The 18,249-nt window shown below is 38.4% G+C and overlaps 1 pseudogene; it reads left to right on the top strand.

Moving 5' to 3' along the window:
* Positions 1-1,695: 1,695 nt before the first annotated feature.
* The window catches only part of LOC100688462, a 36,848-nt pseudogene continuing 20,294 nt past the window's right edge, over positions 1,696-18,249 (top strand).

Here is an 18,249-nt window from a genome sequence, read left to right as displayed (position 1 = left end):
TAACAAGAATCCCCTCTTCTCCAGTTTCCATTATGCTGTTCCTAATTTCTTTCTAAACCTTTACCAGCAACACCTTTGATGTTCATATTTAGGTTACTTATGATGACTTAGGTCTTCTCTAAAGACAATGTAGGTTTTTCTCCACTGTGCTTCTTACTTCCTTTGGAGCTCTCACCAGCAGCACTTTTAACATCCGTATTTCTACTAACTGCTCAAAGTAATCTAGGATTGTCTATCATGTTTCTCAAAACTATGCCAGCCTGTAGCCATTATCCAATTCCAAAGCCACTTCTACATTTTTATGTACTCATTACAGCAGCAAACTATCCCTTGTACCAAAATCTGCATCAGGTTTCTGAGGCTGCTAGTGAATTGCTACAGATTTGGTGGCTTAAAAGAACACGTATTTAGTCCCATACAGCTCTGGAGGTAAGGAGCCCAAAACGGTTTCACTGGGCTGAAAACAAGTTGCCAACAAAGTCATGGTCCCTCTGGAGGCTCTAGTGGAGAATCTGTTTCTTGGACTTCTTCAGCAACCGGAGCCACAATTCTTGCATTTCTTGTCAGTGCCCTCTTCCTTCATCTTCACAGCTAGCAGTAGAGTATCTTGCCTCAGTGGCCAAATTTCCATTTTTCTATGTCAAATATCTCTGCTTCCCTCTGATACAGACATATGTGTTTGCAGTTAGATTCTATCACATAATACAGAATAATCATCCATCTCAAGATCCTTATCTTAATCCTTGAGGCGATTTCTCTTTTGCCACATAAGGTAGTATTTGCAGGCTCAAGAGATGTGGATTATCTTTGGGGGGCATTTTTCAGCCTACCATGGTAGGTATTCGCAGGAAACTAATAGGGAAGTGAGGAATTGAGACAGGGGAGGGAAGGAAGCAAGCAAAATGTCCACTATTAATCAGCTTAATATCACTGAAAATTTTTAGGGAACACTAGAAGATATACTTTCCAAGAGAAGATATTGCCCCAGCATTCTGGACTGTCATGCTATTGGGCAGTGGGCTCTGAAAGCCTAATAAAAGCCCTCACACAAAGAAATGCAGGTCCTAACATTTGAGAGTCAGGCAAACATGCATCCAATGGGTATGTAATGTGACGTTATAGGTAGGCCCCTGACAGCATCTTCTACACAGTAGTGTTTATATACTTTCACTATAAAGTCTTTCCCTTCCATCCTTACCTCCTGTCTGATCTTCTTTCATTTAGCAAATGTTTATTGTGCAGCTACCTTATATCAAGCACTGAGATGCTGAATATTTAATGTTAAAATAGATACTCTCTTGTCCTTGTGAAGCATCCCATCTAGTGGGAAAGACAGATAGCCAGAGACATGTAATTCTGAATTGTCACACATGATCTAAAGCAGTGTTTATCAACTTCTGCACTATTGATGTTTTTGACCAGATCATTCCTTCTTGTGGGACAGGAGGGCTGTTCCTGGTATAACAGGCTACGTAGCAATACCCTTGGCCTCTACCCACTGGATGATAATAGCACACTACAGTCATGATGCCAAGAAGTATCTCTCTACATTGTCAAATGTCCCCTAAAGGGAAAAAGTATCCTCAATTGAGAGCCACATGATATTAAAAATGTACATTAAAAATAAATTACTTGAATATATAATGAGGGGATGTAACTTAGACTAATCAAGGAATATCCTCTAAACAAGGGATAATGAAGCTGAGAACTGGCACAAGAAATGGGAATGAGGTAGCAAAGAGGTAAGAGAATGAACATTTCAGAAAGAATGGGCTAATTCCTAAAATGGTAGTATACTTGGGGTATTTTAAATAAGAGTAATGTGACCAAACACGGGTGCAAAGGACAGGGGGTTTAGATGACCTTGTATCCATCCACAAACAATGAAAAATCTAGTCTTTAACAGACTTCTTGGAACTTGGATCCAACTCCCATATCTGGATGAACATGATTTTTGTATAAACACACAGTTGACCCTTGAACAACATAGAGGGTAGGAGTGTGTATCCCCTGCATAATACAAAATCCATGTATAACTTTTGATTCCCCCCAAATTTGCTAATAGCCTACTGTTGACTGAAAGCCTTATTGATAACATAAACAGTTGATTAACACATATTTTGTATGTTATATGTATTATATACTGTGTTCTTAAAGTAAGCTAAAAAATGTTAAGAAAATCATAAGGGAAAAATATTTATAGTACCATATTTATTGAAAAAACTTCACATATGAGTGGACTCACACAGCTCAAACCCATGTTGACCAAGAGTCAACTGTATTTTTTAAAAGATGTTACTTATTTATTCATGAGAGACACCGGGGCGGGGGGGCAGAGACACAGGCACAGGGAGAAGCAGGTTCCATGCAGGGAGCCTGACGTGGGACTGGATCCCGGGTCTCCAAGATCAGGCCCTGGGCTGAAGGCGGCGCTAAACCGCTGAGCCACCCGGGATGCCCGAGTCAACTGTATTGTAATTAACCAATGATAAAATAGAAATGGATTCTAAGAGACCAAAGAAGTACAGGATGAATGGCTTTCATACCGTACGGCAGACTTTGCAGAAGTGGCCACAATTATCCCATTCTCTGTATTCACTCTGTGTAGTCACATTTTTTAAAAAATGTAAATTTGCAGCTTCTCCAATCAAGATATAGTGCCTATATCCTCACTTCTAAAATCTGGACTGGCCTTTCCATTTACTTAGGGAAATAAAGTGAAAACGTAATGGTGGACTAGTAATGGGCCTGATCCTCAAGAAACCCTGTATTCTTTCATTCTCACTTAAAACACCTACTTCCGTTTGTCAACAAGCATAAGCTAGTCTGCCAAAGGATGAGAGACCATATTGAGCTGATCCAAGTCACCCTAGTTGTCCCTTGAAGGCCTTAGATATGTGGGCCAAGTCACGATCAGCAAAGTCAACTCACTCCCTTTCTGTGGTATTATGGTTATACATATTTAAAACTGGAGATTCTATAAACTCAATAATACATGGATATAATTATTGTATTATTTTATGTCTTTATGTCTTTAAAGAAGCTGAGAGAAGAGGAGCAAATATATATTTATACAGATTTTGCTATATCAAACTCCTGATTTGTCATCTATGGTTCTCTTCATTTGTTCCTGCTCATTCGAGTATCACTTGGAGTCCCTTTCAGCTTTGCTTCCACTTATCCCTTTGTGCTGTTAATGGAAAATGTATTACATTTTTATATCTTTTATGTACATTATACAACTAATTTTTAAATCAGTTAAAAGAAGAAAGGAAAATAAATATGCATTTCTACTGTTTTTTAAAATTACAAAGTTACCTTAACCAATACTTTTTGGGGTGGAGGAGGTTGGCAGAAGGAGTATGGATTTGAATTACTGTCTGGGGGATCCCTGGGTGGCGCAGCGGTTTGGTGCCTGCCTTTGGCCCAGGGCGCGATCCTGGAAACCCGGGATCGAATCCCACGTCGGGCTCCCGGTGCATGGAGCCTGCTTCTCCCTCTGCCTGTGTCTCTGCCTCTCTCTCTCTCTCTCTCTCTGTGACTATCATAAATAAATAAAAAAACTTAAAAAAAAAAAATGAATTACTGTCTGGGGTTGCTTGCTTTGGGTCTGAAAAACTTCCTTTCATTCTTCCTTGTGCTCCTCAAATTGAAAAATCTCAACTGTTCTATCAAGTTCATGTTTTTTTTTTTTCTTCTGCTGATTCAAATCTACCAGTCAGCCGTCTAATGAATTTGTCATTTCAGTTACTGTAATTTTCAATTCTAGAACTTCCATTTGGTTTCTTTTTTTATTTCTCTGGTTTTATTGGTATTTTCTATTTGATCTAGTACTGTCATCATATCTTCCTTTAATCATATCATTCTTTAATCATGGTTTCCTTTAGTTCTTTGAACATATTTATAATAGTAACTTTGAAATCTCTGTTAAGTCCCATGTCTGGGGTTGACCTCACAAGTTTCTGCTGCCTGCTTTCGTTCTGGTGTATGGGTCATATTTTTCTGTTTCTTTGCATGTCCCGCAATTTTTTGTTGGAAACTGGAATTTTTAGATAATGTGTTGTAGCAACTCTGAGTATTGGTTCCACCACCAAGCACCTATGATTGTTTCTCTACTGAATTGTTCAGTGACTGGCTGGATTATTTTAGTGGAGTCTACAGCCTCCTGCCACATTGTGAAGCCTTTTATGTTGTGCAGATGAGTATGATCCCTGTCACCCTGGGATGACTTTGGTTTTGGCAGAACTCTCTTTGTCTCTCTCTGACCACACCCAACTGTTGCACTCCACTAATTACCAGCTGATTGCTCTATTGTTTTTAACAAATGCTCTGCAGCTTAAGTCGTTCCACAGTCTAACCCAATCAAACTCAGGCTCTCTTGAAGTACCCCTTGCTTAGATCAGTGTTTAATATTTCTCCTGTCCCCAGGAGGTCTCCTCCCAGATGTCTCTTTCTCAGCTACTTTCCAGAAAACCAGCCAGCCCACAGTTCTGTCTGTATCTCCAATTAACCTATCAATCTCTTCCCAGTGACCTTTCATCACAACTTCCACTGTTTTTTGAGAGTGCCCTTATGTTCAAACATCTCCATACTCTGTTGCAAATGAAGTCAGATCCTTTGGTAAGGGATTCAGCGTTCTCTCTTTTATGGCCTGCTTCTCCAGGGCAAAAATCTCTGAGCCATGGCTTTGGACCTGGGGGTGGGGGCAATGGGACATTTTTCACTGAGTGACACTCCTGCTTTAGGAGCTGAACCCTTACAGAGGGCAAGCAGCCTCAGTTCTTTTTACCTTGCTGCTTAGTGTGGATCACATGTGGATTACAGTACTTGAAAGGGTGATCGGGTCCCAGCCTACTCAGTGATGCCACACCCAAGGTAGAACCTCTATCCCATGAGTGGGGGGTGGGAGGAAAAAGTAAGCCCCGATCTCTCAGCCATACTTGCCCAGAATTCAATCTTAGCAATAAGTGGCTGGGGGCAGAATGAGAATTGTTGATGTCCTGCCCATCCCTGAAAGATAGCCCTTGGAGTAGGAGCTAGAGGAAGAAGGAGCCCTGTGTCCTTTGCTGCACCAGTCTTGAGTGGAGTTTCAATTTCACTGAGCTGGGAGGGAAATAGAATGGAGTTGGTACCATACACTCTTGCTGCAACCTCTAAAGTTTTAAAAGATTTTGTTGAATAAATATTTCTTCATTTGCAGTATGCCCTTAGGATCATCTCCAAAGACTCTAAATGGTTGTTTAAAAAATAATTTTCACCAATTTTCTAGGGAATTGGTCTACAGAGATGTCTCGCTTTCATACTGGAAGCAGAACTCTGGTTGTTATTTTTAAGTTACTAAGGTTTGGTAGTTTATTACAAAGCATTATTGTAGCAACAGATAACTGATGCACACAAGTCAATAGTGCAGCCACTAGAACCTCAGCCTCTCAATACTTCCTATGGAATCCAGAGTATTCCCTTCATTGCAACTAGTGAAATGATCTAGTGAAATAAACCACTTATATGGTAAATAATACCCTAATGCCAAAAATACTTCAGCATACAGTTTCCAAAAATAATTCTCATAAAATGAGTCATACTGGAAGAATCTGACTTATGGAGAGGCTTAAATAAAGTGTAATTCTTTAGTTAGTAAGAAATGGCCATTTACTGCATTATAGAAAAAAAGTACTCTCTCAATTCAGTGGCACCTAAAACAGTAAGATTGATTATGTGCTTCTAACTAAGCAGTGTCAACACTACATTTGAAAATAGAACTTTATGAAAACTGTATTTGTAAAATAAGATTCTCCTTCTCCAAACATTTGATCAGGTTTGACACAGAAAGTGAAAGAGAAGTAATGTCACATCTAAGAATTTCCTTCCTTTAACTCCCGAGTCAGAAATATAGATATATCTGGTATATTTCATTCATAATACAAACAAAAAGCCAAAATCAATGAACAGGAAATTAATCACATCAAATTATCAATAGACTCTTCCAGTAAGGATAGCTAAAGACTCCAATAGCACTATCAACAGATGTTTTTCCATTACAGAATGTTTTTCTTGACCTACAAGAGTACACATCCCAAGGTTCTCATAGCCTGACAATTGACCACAATATATTCATATTCAAATGGTTTAAAAAGCCAAACTTGCTTCAGCCATAAAAAAGAATGAAATCTTGCCATTTGCAACACCATGGGTGGATCTAGAGAGTATAATTCTAAGTGAAATCAGTCAGAGAGACAAATGCCATAGATTTCACTCATATGTGGATTTTAAGAAACAAAACAAATGAACAAAGAAAAAAGAGACAAACCACAAAATAGACTCTTAACTATAGAGAACAAATTGCTGGTTGCCAGAGGGGAAGTGGGTGGATAGATGAAGTAGGTGAAGTAAATTAAGAGTACATTTATCATGATGAACACTGAGTAATGTACAGAACTGCTGAATCACCATATTGGACATTTGAAATTAATATAACACTATACATTAAAATAAAATTTAAAAATTAATTAATGAATTAATTTAAAAATATGCAGAGGAAGAGCTGGGGTTTAAGTATGTTAATAAAAGGCTGATCATGTGGAATGAATACCTCTGGGGTTATGGGAGAGGGTTTTAGGTGGTATTCCAATGTATATAAACATTTGTTTAAACGTATCTTAGTTTAAGATTTAAAAAATGATTGTGACCTAAAAGCTTTCTTTTAAAATAAAAATAATACATACATGGCCAAACTTGCAGTTAACTTTCTGAGTCTTAGGGAATTCTAATTTTTGATCTATAAAGATCTTTAATCACGACAATTGAAAAATTAAAGTATATATCAAGATGTCAGAATTTTCAAATATGAGGGAAAATAACTATTCAAGCAATCACACTTGATGACCTCTATCTAGGTCCTAAAGTCAGCAGGAAAGCCAGTAAGCTCAATGCTCAGGAATTGACAGTGATTCGGTGATAAGAGACTACTGCGGCAGGCTGGTTCACATTTCTGAAACGGTAGTTTCAGAAAGTTGCTTCAAAAATATCCAGGTTGGTCTTTCCTAAGCATAAGACATAATATATTTCCTGACTGCTTTTAAGCCTTGTTCTAACCTCTTATCCTCCTGCCCCAAAGTGGGCAAGCTTATACAAAAGACTGTGTACTCCTTCTTTTGATACTGAGAGATTTAAACCACACAAGCTGGTTCCTATATATGAGAACCTTCGCCCTGGTCCCACTCCCTAACCACCACAAAACTGGCAAGCCAGTCTTCTCTTCCTGCTCTCTCAAGCCATTTTGGGATCTATTTTGGAGTTACGCTGCTCTATCTAGAAAAACCTCATTATGTGAGTGATACATCTTTTCATACCCTCTTGGTTGTGTGTGTGTGTGTGTGTGTGTGTGTGTGTGTGTGAGAGAGAGAGAGAGAGAGAGAGGTGGGGCAGAGAGAGAGGGGGAGAGAAGGATCTGCATCCTAACCAAGTTTTGGGTGGGAATCCATCCTGCATCTGTGTGGTCATAACCATATTCCACTACTGTTAAGTCCCTGCTGCACTGCAAAGCTCGTAGCACATCCCATAGGGCTTTTCATCATCTTTCCCCATCCCACATCTCTAGCCTCTTCTCCCCATCTCTTCCTCTCCACAGAAACCTAGGCTTCTGCCTCTGTGTATCTATTCCCAGAAGCTTCCATGATGTGTAATGATCTCTGTATATCTCCTTTACCTTTGCCTGGAATGTCCTTCCTACTTCCGATTCCCCCTTCCTTTCCCAACTTTCAAGCCACCTTCTTTTTCTTTGATATTTATGAAATGTTTTCCCCATCCCCTAAGACCAAGTAAAAGGCGATGCCCTCTTAAAGTCTCCACTAACCTCACTAGGCAGAGATTTTCCCTTCATTTTCTGGTCTATGACAACATTTAAATCACTGTTCTGGCCTGCTTACAGTTCTCTCTTCCCCTGAAAGACTCTGAAACTTTTGATGACAGAGACCTTCCCTTTTTCGTCTAATATGATTTGTCTCTAGCACACTCTTATGAATATAATCAGTGCTGAATAACGATGAATAGGTTTTTCAAAATAAAGTGAAAATCTTGTTAAGTGGGAAAGGATGTTGGTAAACAATATTCTGAACTCTTTGAGATAGAGCAAGAATGAGAATTCTTCCATATTTGTTTCTAGTGTTAGATGCAAATGAATGTTAGGAAATTGTTGCATAGCTAATGAAATAACTGCTAAGTAGTTAAAATCTAGCCCCAAAAGACTTATATTTTAGGGAAGTAGCAAGGTGACATGAGTTATTTATCATTTCCAGACCATAAACATTTCATCACTACTGAGCTAGATTCCTTGAGACCTAAATGATGCCTCTCCGTTAAGTTTAATAGCCATAGAAAAAGCAATGTGACCTCTATGGCTCAATAATCATGAGATAATTAGTTAACAGAAATGAAAATGACTCATGTGCCTCATTCTCCCCTCCAATAAAAACAAATTTGGAAACCATGAGTCCAAATGTGTTTTTTGTTTTGGCCAGTGTGCTTATAGAAGAGTCTAAAAAAGTTTCTCACTGTATGACTGCAAATATCTCCATCTTTCCATGAAATCACTTTACGATCATAATTGCTAACTTCATCTAAGAATGGCTTTTGTAACATTTTATCAAGAACCCAGTTAACAACCTAGGGGATAAGCTTATCATGACAAGAGGAACAGTTAGCACAATGGATCACATTTCATTCAGTCACACAGTAAATATTAATTGAGCACCTACTATGTATCTCTATCACAGCACTCAATCCACTGTGCCTTGTTTATCGCTTTACATCTCTTTCTATCTAACCCCTGCAAGTCTTGGAGCTTCTGAGGGCAGGAACTATATTTTCATATAATACCCACTACTATGTACTTGGTTGGCACATGGGTCCAGTGCTGAAGATTTGCCCTTATCACCCTGTGGAACTTACTAAGACCTACGGACTGGGAATTCTGAAAGCAGTGGGATAATATAAATATAAACTTTGATACTGAGGGTCACAAAATCAACAACCTAAATACATACAGAGGAAAGAACCAACTTGAGAGTACTTCGTCTGAAAAGATATGAGCAAATGTTTCCTTGGTCCAAAGTCTTACTTGTTAGGCTCAATAGGAACAGTCACATCCCTGACTGTTATCACAGCTTCTATAAATGACCCATTGTTACAGCTTCGGGAGGACTGATACTACGGTAAATCCATGGCCTCCAACCTTCACCAAGTTCTCAAGGCTGCATGGCCATCATGGCAATCCCTCACATGTTTCCTAACTGGTTCCTGTGCTCATTCCACTAATACCATTTTTTTTTTTAGCTTTTCATGCTCTTCAAACCATATTCTCACCTATATTTCCTATCTCATTATAGCAGATGTTGTCAGTGCCTCCAAAGAACATGGCAACCCCCACCATCTCAGGCTGTCCCGACTTCACCTCACTGAAGCTCTTGCAATTCTCAACTGGAAGACATTCTCTCAGTTAGCCTAGGAAAGGTTGGAAGTTCAGAGAAGTGAATCCCCCCTGGGAACAGTTCTCAGCCAGTAGCATTGTGGGAGTGGAGGATAAATATTTCAGTTCTCTTGCACCTAAGATGGGATAATTCTGAGGCATGTTCTGTACTGTTTCCTAGCATCTCCCAGCAGTATTAAGTCCCAGTTGCCCATGGCGGGAACTTGTTCCATAATGCACACCTTATTAGCTTACTTTTCTTCCCTCTCTCACTTCCTTAATTACCCTAATGGTGGTCCTTGTAATTAACTTTCACATAAACTACCTGCACATAAATCCTGTCTCAGGGTCAGACTCTGGGAGTACAAAGCTGAGATACTCCCTTTCAGCAAGAACACTTATCTCCTACTCCAGAGAGAAGAGAGACCCCACTCCAATCCCAGGCAGGGGTGGTCCTATGACCCTGGTACCACAGTTACAAACTTAACTAAACCTACACTCCTACTTCCCTCCGGCCTCTCAACTTTAATAGAAGAGGTGTCTGTTCCTTTACTTAACATTAATCCCCTGGTATATTTTCTACATTCATTATATTTAAAGCTTTAAAAAAAACATTTTATTTTGAAGTAACTTCAGATTACTTCATACTTATAGAATTTTTTTACTTTATTTTGAAGTAACTTCAGAAAACTTCAGATTATAGAATTTTTTAAGGTATCCTTTTAAAATATACCTTTCAATCAGGTCTCCTAAATGTCAACAGTATGCTGTGTTTACTTCATCATTCTCTCACTGGATTTCTTTTTAAATGCTGGTTCTCAAATTGTGAAGATCTTTTTAAAAAATACATCAAAGACTAATCAATCTTGTTTATGTTTTTGTAAAACATAATACAAGTGATTCAGAAAAGGAACAATGATCAAAGGATAAACAAAATACAGGCTCCTAGTTTTTAAATATTTAGATTCAGGAGGTATCAAATAATAGTCAAATAGCTATAAAAATTTGTTTTTCATTTCCATATTTATCATGTCTCAGACCAGTAACTCACAATTCCTAGACTGGCATGGGTCCACCAACTACAACACGCATCATTACTGCTGTAAACATCCATTATCAGAGTTTGCACTCCCCAACCCTGACATTTCAACTGCCCCTTCGACCACAATAGCCTTTTCTTTTATGAGCATGCTCATATATTTTCCTTCTTAAAACAACAACACTGACAACCTACAGGCCCATCTCTGGGTACGATCTTATCTTTTTATCCTTATGAACAAAGGTTTTCACTTCCTATCATTGCATCTTCTATTCATTACTTAGTGCGTTATAATATACTCTGTCTCCATTAGTTCAGGAAACTGTTCCTGCAACAAACCCAGTGAATTTCTAGTTGCTAAGTCCATGAAATACACAGGCCACATTTTAGTCCTTACCTCGTTAGACTTCTCTCCAGCCTGCAAGATGTGGGCCATGCCCTCTCCTTCTTCAACTTTTCTTCTCCCTTATTTTATTGTTTTGGGGCTATGACTCTTCTGGGTTTCCTCTTGCATACATTCATCTTTCCTCAGTACTTCTCAGTTTCCTTTCTAGGACTCTTTCCCCACAGACTTCTTTTTTCATTCTATAATCTTGAGTGAACACTTCCATTCACATGTTTCAGTAAACATCTTTTACTAATGATTCCAAAATCTCTATCTGGAGCCCAAACTCCTTTCTTGGAGTTACAGTTGTTTGTCCCACAAGTTGGCCCAAACTAACTTCATTCTAACTGCCACCTAGTGAAGTCACTTTATTCAGTTTTGTTAACTTTTCTAATTTTTGGTTTTTGTATCTGTGAAATGGGAATAATATCTGAGAGGACTCCTGGCAGATTAATTGATGCAATGCAGGTGGGAGTGTTGAAGCAGTGCCTGACCACAGTAAGTCCTCAATAAAAAGCAGGTATCATTACTAGCTACTTTCTCCTGGATTTGCTTCTCATATTAGTCCCTTATCATACTGAATGTGGCTAATGCCTTATCAGATTGTCCTTTCTCTCTCCCTTTCATCCTTCAACACATTTACTGAAACCTGCTACGTGCTATGTGCTAGGCGCTATGTAAGGTGCTATGAATAAACCATGGACTAAGACAGACAATTCCAATCCTCATTAAGTTTATACTCTAGCGGTTATACAGATGTCAAATAATCTACTACAGTATAGGAGCTTAGATGTCACCTTTAACTTTTCTATCTTCCTTATCCTTATTCCCTAATCTGACCTCCATTAGTGATGAAATTCTTCCTATTTTTTGTCTCTCTGAAGTCCATTCCTTCTTCTAGCTTTGCATAGTCCAATACAGGAGTCACTAGCCACATGTGGCCATTTAAATTTAGATTTCAGTTAAAATAAGAATGTAGTTCTTTAGTCTCACTGATCATATTTCAAGAATATCATCATCATGGTCTATTGCTGTCTACTGGACAGCTCTTTTTTAGCTTCAACACCCTAATGCAGATCCTTATCATCTCTTTCCTAGATTTTGAAAATGGCCTAGGTATTAGTCTTTCAGCCATTAATCCTATGTCCTCAATCTATGTTCCACTGGTTTCCCAGGATGATTTCCAGAATGCAAATATAACCATGTTACTCCATTGTTAACAATTCTTTAATACTCCTCCATTTTTCAGGTCAAAAGTTTTATACCCGAACAATAGCCTACACATCTGGCCCTAGCCAAACTTTCAGCCTCAATCTTTTGCAATTCACTCTACAGCAGTACATGCTCAAGTCATGGAGATCTAGAATAGCCAAAACAATTTTATTTTATTTTTTATTTTTTCCAAAACAATTTTTTTTTTATGATAGGCACACAGTGAGAGAGAGAGAGGCAGAGACACAGGCAGAGGGAGAAGCAGGCTCCATGCACCGGAAGCCTGACGTGGGATTCAATCCCGGATATCCAGGACCGCGCCCTGGGCCAAAGGCAGGCACCAAACCGCTGTGCCACCCAGGGATCCCCCAAAACAATTTTAAAAGGAAGAACAAGTTGGGAGACATACATTACCTGAATTTAAGTTTTATTATAAAGCTATAGTGATAAAGACAGTTAGTATTGATGAAATGGTAGACACAGAAATGGAACAGAATTAAAGGCCCAGAAATAGACCCAAAATATACGGTTGGTTGATTTTCAGTGAAGTCACCAATAAAATTCAACTGAGAAAGGATAATTTTTTCAATAAATGGTACTTACACAATGGGGTATCCATATGGAAAAAATAATAAACCTCATCCCCTACCTACAATAAATAAATAAATCTTATCAGAGTACATATATATATATACACACACACCACATATACATATATACACATGTCATATATGTAAACTACTATATATACATTAAAATTATACTATAATATATACTATAATTATCAGGTTAATTATAGTGCATATTATTTATGAATAATTTTATCTTATATTGATTATATTAATATAATATGTAATAACATATATCACTTTAGATCATATTACATATGAATAATGCACTGTGGTACATATGTAATATTGTGTGTATAATAATACATGATGTGTATATATATATATATATATGGTATGTAATAAATTAAAAGTGGATCACAGATGGAAATGTGAAAGCTAAAACTACAAAACTTCTACAAGAAACGTTTTCATAAGAGAAAATTTTTGTGATGCAGGTTTAGGGAAAGATTTCTTAGATATGACACCAAAAACACAAACCATTAAAAAATGGATAATTTTATCAAAATTTAAAACTTTTGCTTATCAAAAGACACCATTAAGAAAAAGGTTTGAACAAAAACTTTATAAAATAATATATATAATTTGCCAGTAAGCACATGAAAACATATCTAAAATCTTTAAAATATAGCCAGCATTTCAGGGAAATGCAAATGAAACTACAATGAGATACCACTGCATGACCACTAGCATGACTACAATAAAAAGTCAACAGCAACAAAAAAACAAAAAACAAACAAACAAAAAAGTCAACAGCAACAACGTCTTTGTTGGAAATACTGGAACGTTGCTTGTGGGAAAGTAAAATAGTAAAACCACTTTGGAAAACTTTTGTCAGCTTCTTAAAAAGTTAGACACTAAACATACTGCTCAGCCATTCCACTCCTAGGTATTTTCCCAAGAGAAATGAAAATATATGAACCCCAAAAGATATGTACATGAATGCTCATAGTAGTTTCAGTCATAATTGTCCCAAAGTGAAAACAATGTGAATGTCTGTCAACAGGTAAATGGATAAATAACATGTAGACTATCCATATAATGAAACACTACTTGGCAATAAAAAGAAACAGATTACTGATATGCACAGCAATGTGAATAAATCTCAAAATCATTTTGCTGAGTGAAGGAAGCCAGACACAAATTGTATATGTTATATGATTCCATTTGTACAAAATTTTAGAAAAGGTAAATTAATCCATAGAGACAGAAAGTAGATCATTATTGTCCTGGGGCCAGGGATGGAGGGAGGGATAGACGGCAAGGGGCGCTAGGAAACCGGAAATATTCTGCAAATTCATGGTAACAGTGGTTTCATGGGTGTATACATGGATCAAATCTTTCTGAATTGTCTTATGTTGAAATCCTAGTCCCTCATGTGATGGCATTTGAAGATGGGGCCTTTGAGAGGTAGAGTTTGTTGAGGTCATTAAGGTGGGGTCATCATGATGGGATTAGCACTCTTATAAAAAGATAAGCCAGAGAGTTTGCTTGTTCTCTTTCTCTTTGCCATGTGAGGACACCATAAGAAGGTAGTGATTTGCATGCTCTCACCAGAACTGACCATGCTGATTCCCTGATCTCAGACTTCTGACCTCCAGAACTATGAGAAATAACTTTCTATTGTTTAACCCACCTGGTCTGCGATATTTTGCTATGGCCACCTGAGCTAATGTACCATTCATACTCAGCAAAATACAAACTAAAAGGACTATGAAGTAAAATGTCATACCTATCACATTAGTAAACATTTAAAGGGTTCTGTAAAGACTGTAACAGACAAATTCCTAAAGAGTAATCCGGCAATATCTTTGAATGTTGAATATTTTCATCCCCTATGACCCAGGAATTTAACTCCGTGATCAATTATCTAAGAAATTCCTGCAACAAAGGCAAAAGATCTATGCAAAAAAATACATTTGCCGCAATATTTTTTGATGTGGCAAAATATCTGAAAAAACATAGTAGTTAGTTTTTCAAAAATAGTGATTAAACAGTGTTGTGTTTATATTATGAAATTTTAGGCAGCAATAAAAAATCAACTCTTTCAAACCCTCCCCATCAGTGGAGAACCATCTCCAGAGGCCAGTGACAACCTTCTGTTACTGCTCGTTTCTTCAGATGTATCAGCAGGGACATATATTGTTAGGAAAGTGTGTGAGAAAGGTTTTCACACATAATTAAAGGAATTTCATTTTAATTATGTCCTGTCTTACTTACTAATTTCTTGGCCACAAATTATTTATTAAGTTATTCTGTATCTAGGATGCTTGGGTGGCTCAGTGGTTGAGTAGCTGCCTTGGGCTCAGGTCATGATCTTGGGGTTCTGGGATCAAGTCCCACATTGGGCTCCCCACAGGGAACCTGCTTCTCCCTCTGCCTATTTCTCTGCCTCTCTCTCTGTGTCTCTCATGAATAAATAAAATCTTAAATTACAGGGATTCATGTAATTAATTAGTTCTGTATCCATGGCCTTATAGCAACAAGATTTCCGGTTATCTACAGTGACTGGGGAAAAGTTGTGAAGCCTGCTCAAGCTTCATTTTGGACAAGGAAAATACTATCAGCATACCTTGTTTTTTTTTTTATTTTTTATTTTTTTTAAATTTTATTTATTTATGATAGTCACAGAGAGAGAGAGAGAGAGAGAGAGAGAGAGGCAGAGACACAGGCAGAGGGAGAAGCAGGCTCCATGCACCGGGAGCCCGATGTGGGATTCGATCCTGGGTCTCCAGGATCGCGCCCTAGGCCAAAGGCAGGCGCCAAACCGCTGCGCCACCTAGGGATCCCGCATACCTTGTTTTACTGTATTTCACTTTATTGTACTTTGCAGATAATGTGTTTTCACAAATTGAAGGCTTTTGGCAATCCTAGGTTGAGCAAGTACATCAACACCATTTTTCCTAAAGCATTTGTTCATTTCATGTCTTTGTGTCAAACTCCGCTAATTTTCACAATATGTCAAACTTTTTCATTATTATTATATTTGCTATAGTGATCTGTGATCAGTGATCTCTGATGTTATTATTGTAATTGTTTTGGGGTGCTATAAACTGTACCTGCAGAAGATGACAAATGTAATAATCAATTAATATTGTGTGTGTTCTTACTGCTCCATTGACTGGCCATTCTCCCATCCTTTTCCCTCTCCTCAGGCCTCTCTATTCCCTGACACACAATGATATTGAAATTAGGTGAGGGGGCGGGGCAAGACGGCAGAGGAATAGGGTCCCCAGGTCACCTGTCCCCCCCAACTTACCTAGATAACTTTCAAATCATCCTAAAAAACCTACGAATTCGGCCTGAGATTTAAAGAGTACAGCTGGAACGCTACAGTGAGAAGAGTTCGCACTTCTATCAAGGTAGGAAGAGGGGAAAAATAAATAAATAAAAAAGCATCCAAGGGGGGAGTGGCCCCCACGAGGAGCTGGGCTAAGGGCCACCATTTGCATCAACGTGGATGGAACTGGAGGGTATTAAGCTGAGTGAAATAAGTCAATCAGAGAAGGACAAACATTATATGGTCTCATTCATTTGGGGAATATGAAAAATAGTGAAAGGGAATAAAGGGGAAAGGAGAGAAAACGAGTGGGAAATATCAGAGAGGGGGACAGAACATGAGAGATACCTAACTCTGGGAAACCAACAAGGGGTATTGGAAAGGGAGGTGGGCGGGGGTTGGGGTGACTAGGTGACAGGCACTAAGGGAGGCACTTGGTGGGATGAGCACTGGGTGTTATGCTATATGTTGGCAAATTGAACTCCAATTAAAATATATATATATATTGAAATTAGGCCAATTAACAATCCTACAATGGCCTCTAAATGTTCAAAGGAAAGGAAGGGTTGCACGTATCTCAGTTTAAATAAAAAACTAGAAATGATTATAAGTTCAGTGAGAAAGGTATATCAAAAACCAAGATAGGCTAAAAGCTAGGCCTCTTATGCCACACACTTAGCCAAGTTGGCCAATGCAAAAGGAAGACTGCTTGAAGAAAATTAAAAGTGTTCCTCCAGTGAACACACAAATGATAAGAAAATGAAACTGCCTTCTTGCTGATATGGAGAAAGTTTTAGTGGTCTGGATAGAAGAACAAACCAGCCACAACATTCCCTTAAGCCTAAGCCTAATCCAGAGCAAGGTCCTAACTCTCTTCAGTTCTATGAAGGCTGAGAGGTAAGGAAGCTGCGGAAGCTTGCAGAGGTTGGTTCATGAGGTTTAAGGAAAGAAGACATCTCTGTAGCAGAAAAGTTTAAGGTGAAGCAGCAAGTGCTGATGCAGAAGCTGCAGTAAGGTGTACAGAAGATCTAGCTAAGATAATCATTGAAGATGGCTACACTAAACAACAGATTTTCAGTGTAGATGAAACTGTAAGAAGATGCCATCTAGGACTTTCATAGCTAGAGAGAAGTCAATGGCTGGCTTCAAAGCTTCAAGGGACAGGCTGACTCTTTAGGGGCTATCGCAGGTGGTGACTTTAAGTTGAAGACAATGCCCATTTACCATTACAAATATCCTGGCGCACTTAAGAATTATCCAATTATCCTTAATCTACTCTACCTTTGCTCTGTAAATGGAACAAAGCCTGAATGACCACATGTTTGTTTACACACGGTTTACTGAATGTTAAGCCCACCATTGATACCTACTGCTCAGAAAAAAAGATTCCTTCAATTTTTTTAAAGATTCATTCATTCATTCATTCATTCATTCATTCATTCATGAGGACACAGAGAGAGAGAGGCAGAGACACAGGCAGAGGGAGAAGCAGGCTCCATGCAGGGAACCCTACATGGGACTCGATCCCAGGTCTCCAGGATCACACCCTGGGCTGAAGGTGGCGCTAAACCACTGAGCCACTCAGGCTGCCCAAAAGATTCCTTTCAAAATATGACTGCTCATTGCAAATGCACCTGGTCACCCAAGAGCTCTGATAGAGATGGACAATAAGATCACTGTTTCTATGGCAGATAACATCACACCCATTCTGCAGCCCACGAATCAAGAAGTAATTTTGACTTTCCAGTCTTATTATTTAAGAAATACATTTTGCAAGGCTATAGGTGATTCCTCTGATGGATCTGGGCAAAGTAAACTGAAAACCTTCTGGAAAGGATTCACCATTCTAGATGCCACAAAGAATATGATTCATGGAAAGAAATATCATCACAAACAGGAGTTTGAAAGAGGTTGATTCCAACCCTCATGGATGAGCTGGAGGGGTTCAAGCTTTCAGTGGAGGAACTCACTGCAGATGTGGTAGAAATAGCAAGAGAACTAGTATTAAAACTAGAGCCTAAAATGGGGTTGAATTGCTGCAATCTCGTGATGGAACTTCAAAGCTTCTTATGAATGAGCAAAGAAAGTGGTTTCTTGAGATGGAATCTACTACTGGAGATGCTGTGAAGATTGTTGAAATGACAACAAAGGATTTTGAATATTACATATACTTAGTAGCAGCAGAGTTTGAGAGGACTGACTCCCATTTGAAAGATGTTCTGTAGATAAAATGTGATCAAG

The sequence above is a fragment of the Canis lupus genome, chromosome X (assembly GCF_011100685.1).
Source record: "Canis lupus familiaris isolate Mischka breed German Shepherd chromosome X, alternate assembly UU_Cfam_GSD_1.0, whole genome shotgun sequence".
Taxonomy (NCBI): Eukaryota; Metazoa; Chordata; class Mammalia; order Carnivora; family Canidae; genus Canis; species Canis lupus.
Note: the sequence above shows the minus strand (reverse complement) of the source record. Positions and strands in the feature narration are given on the sequence as shown.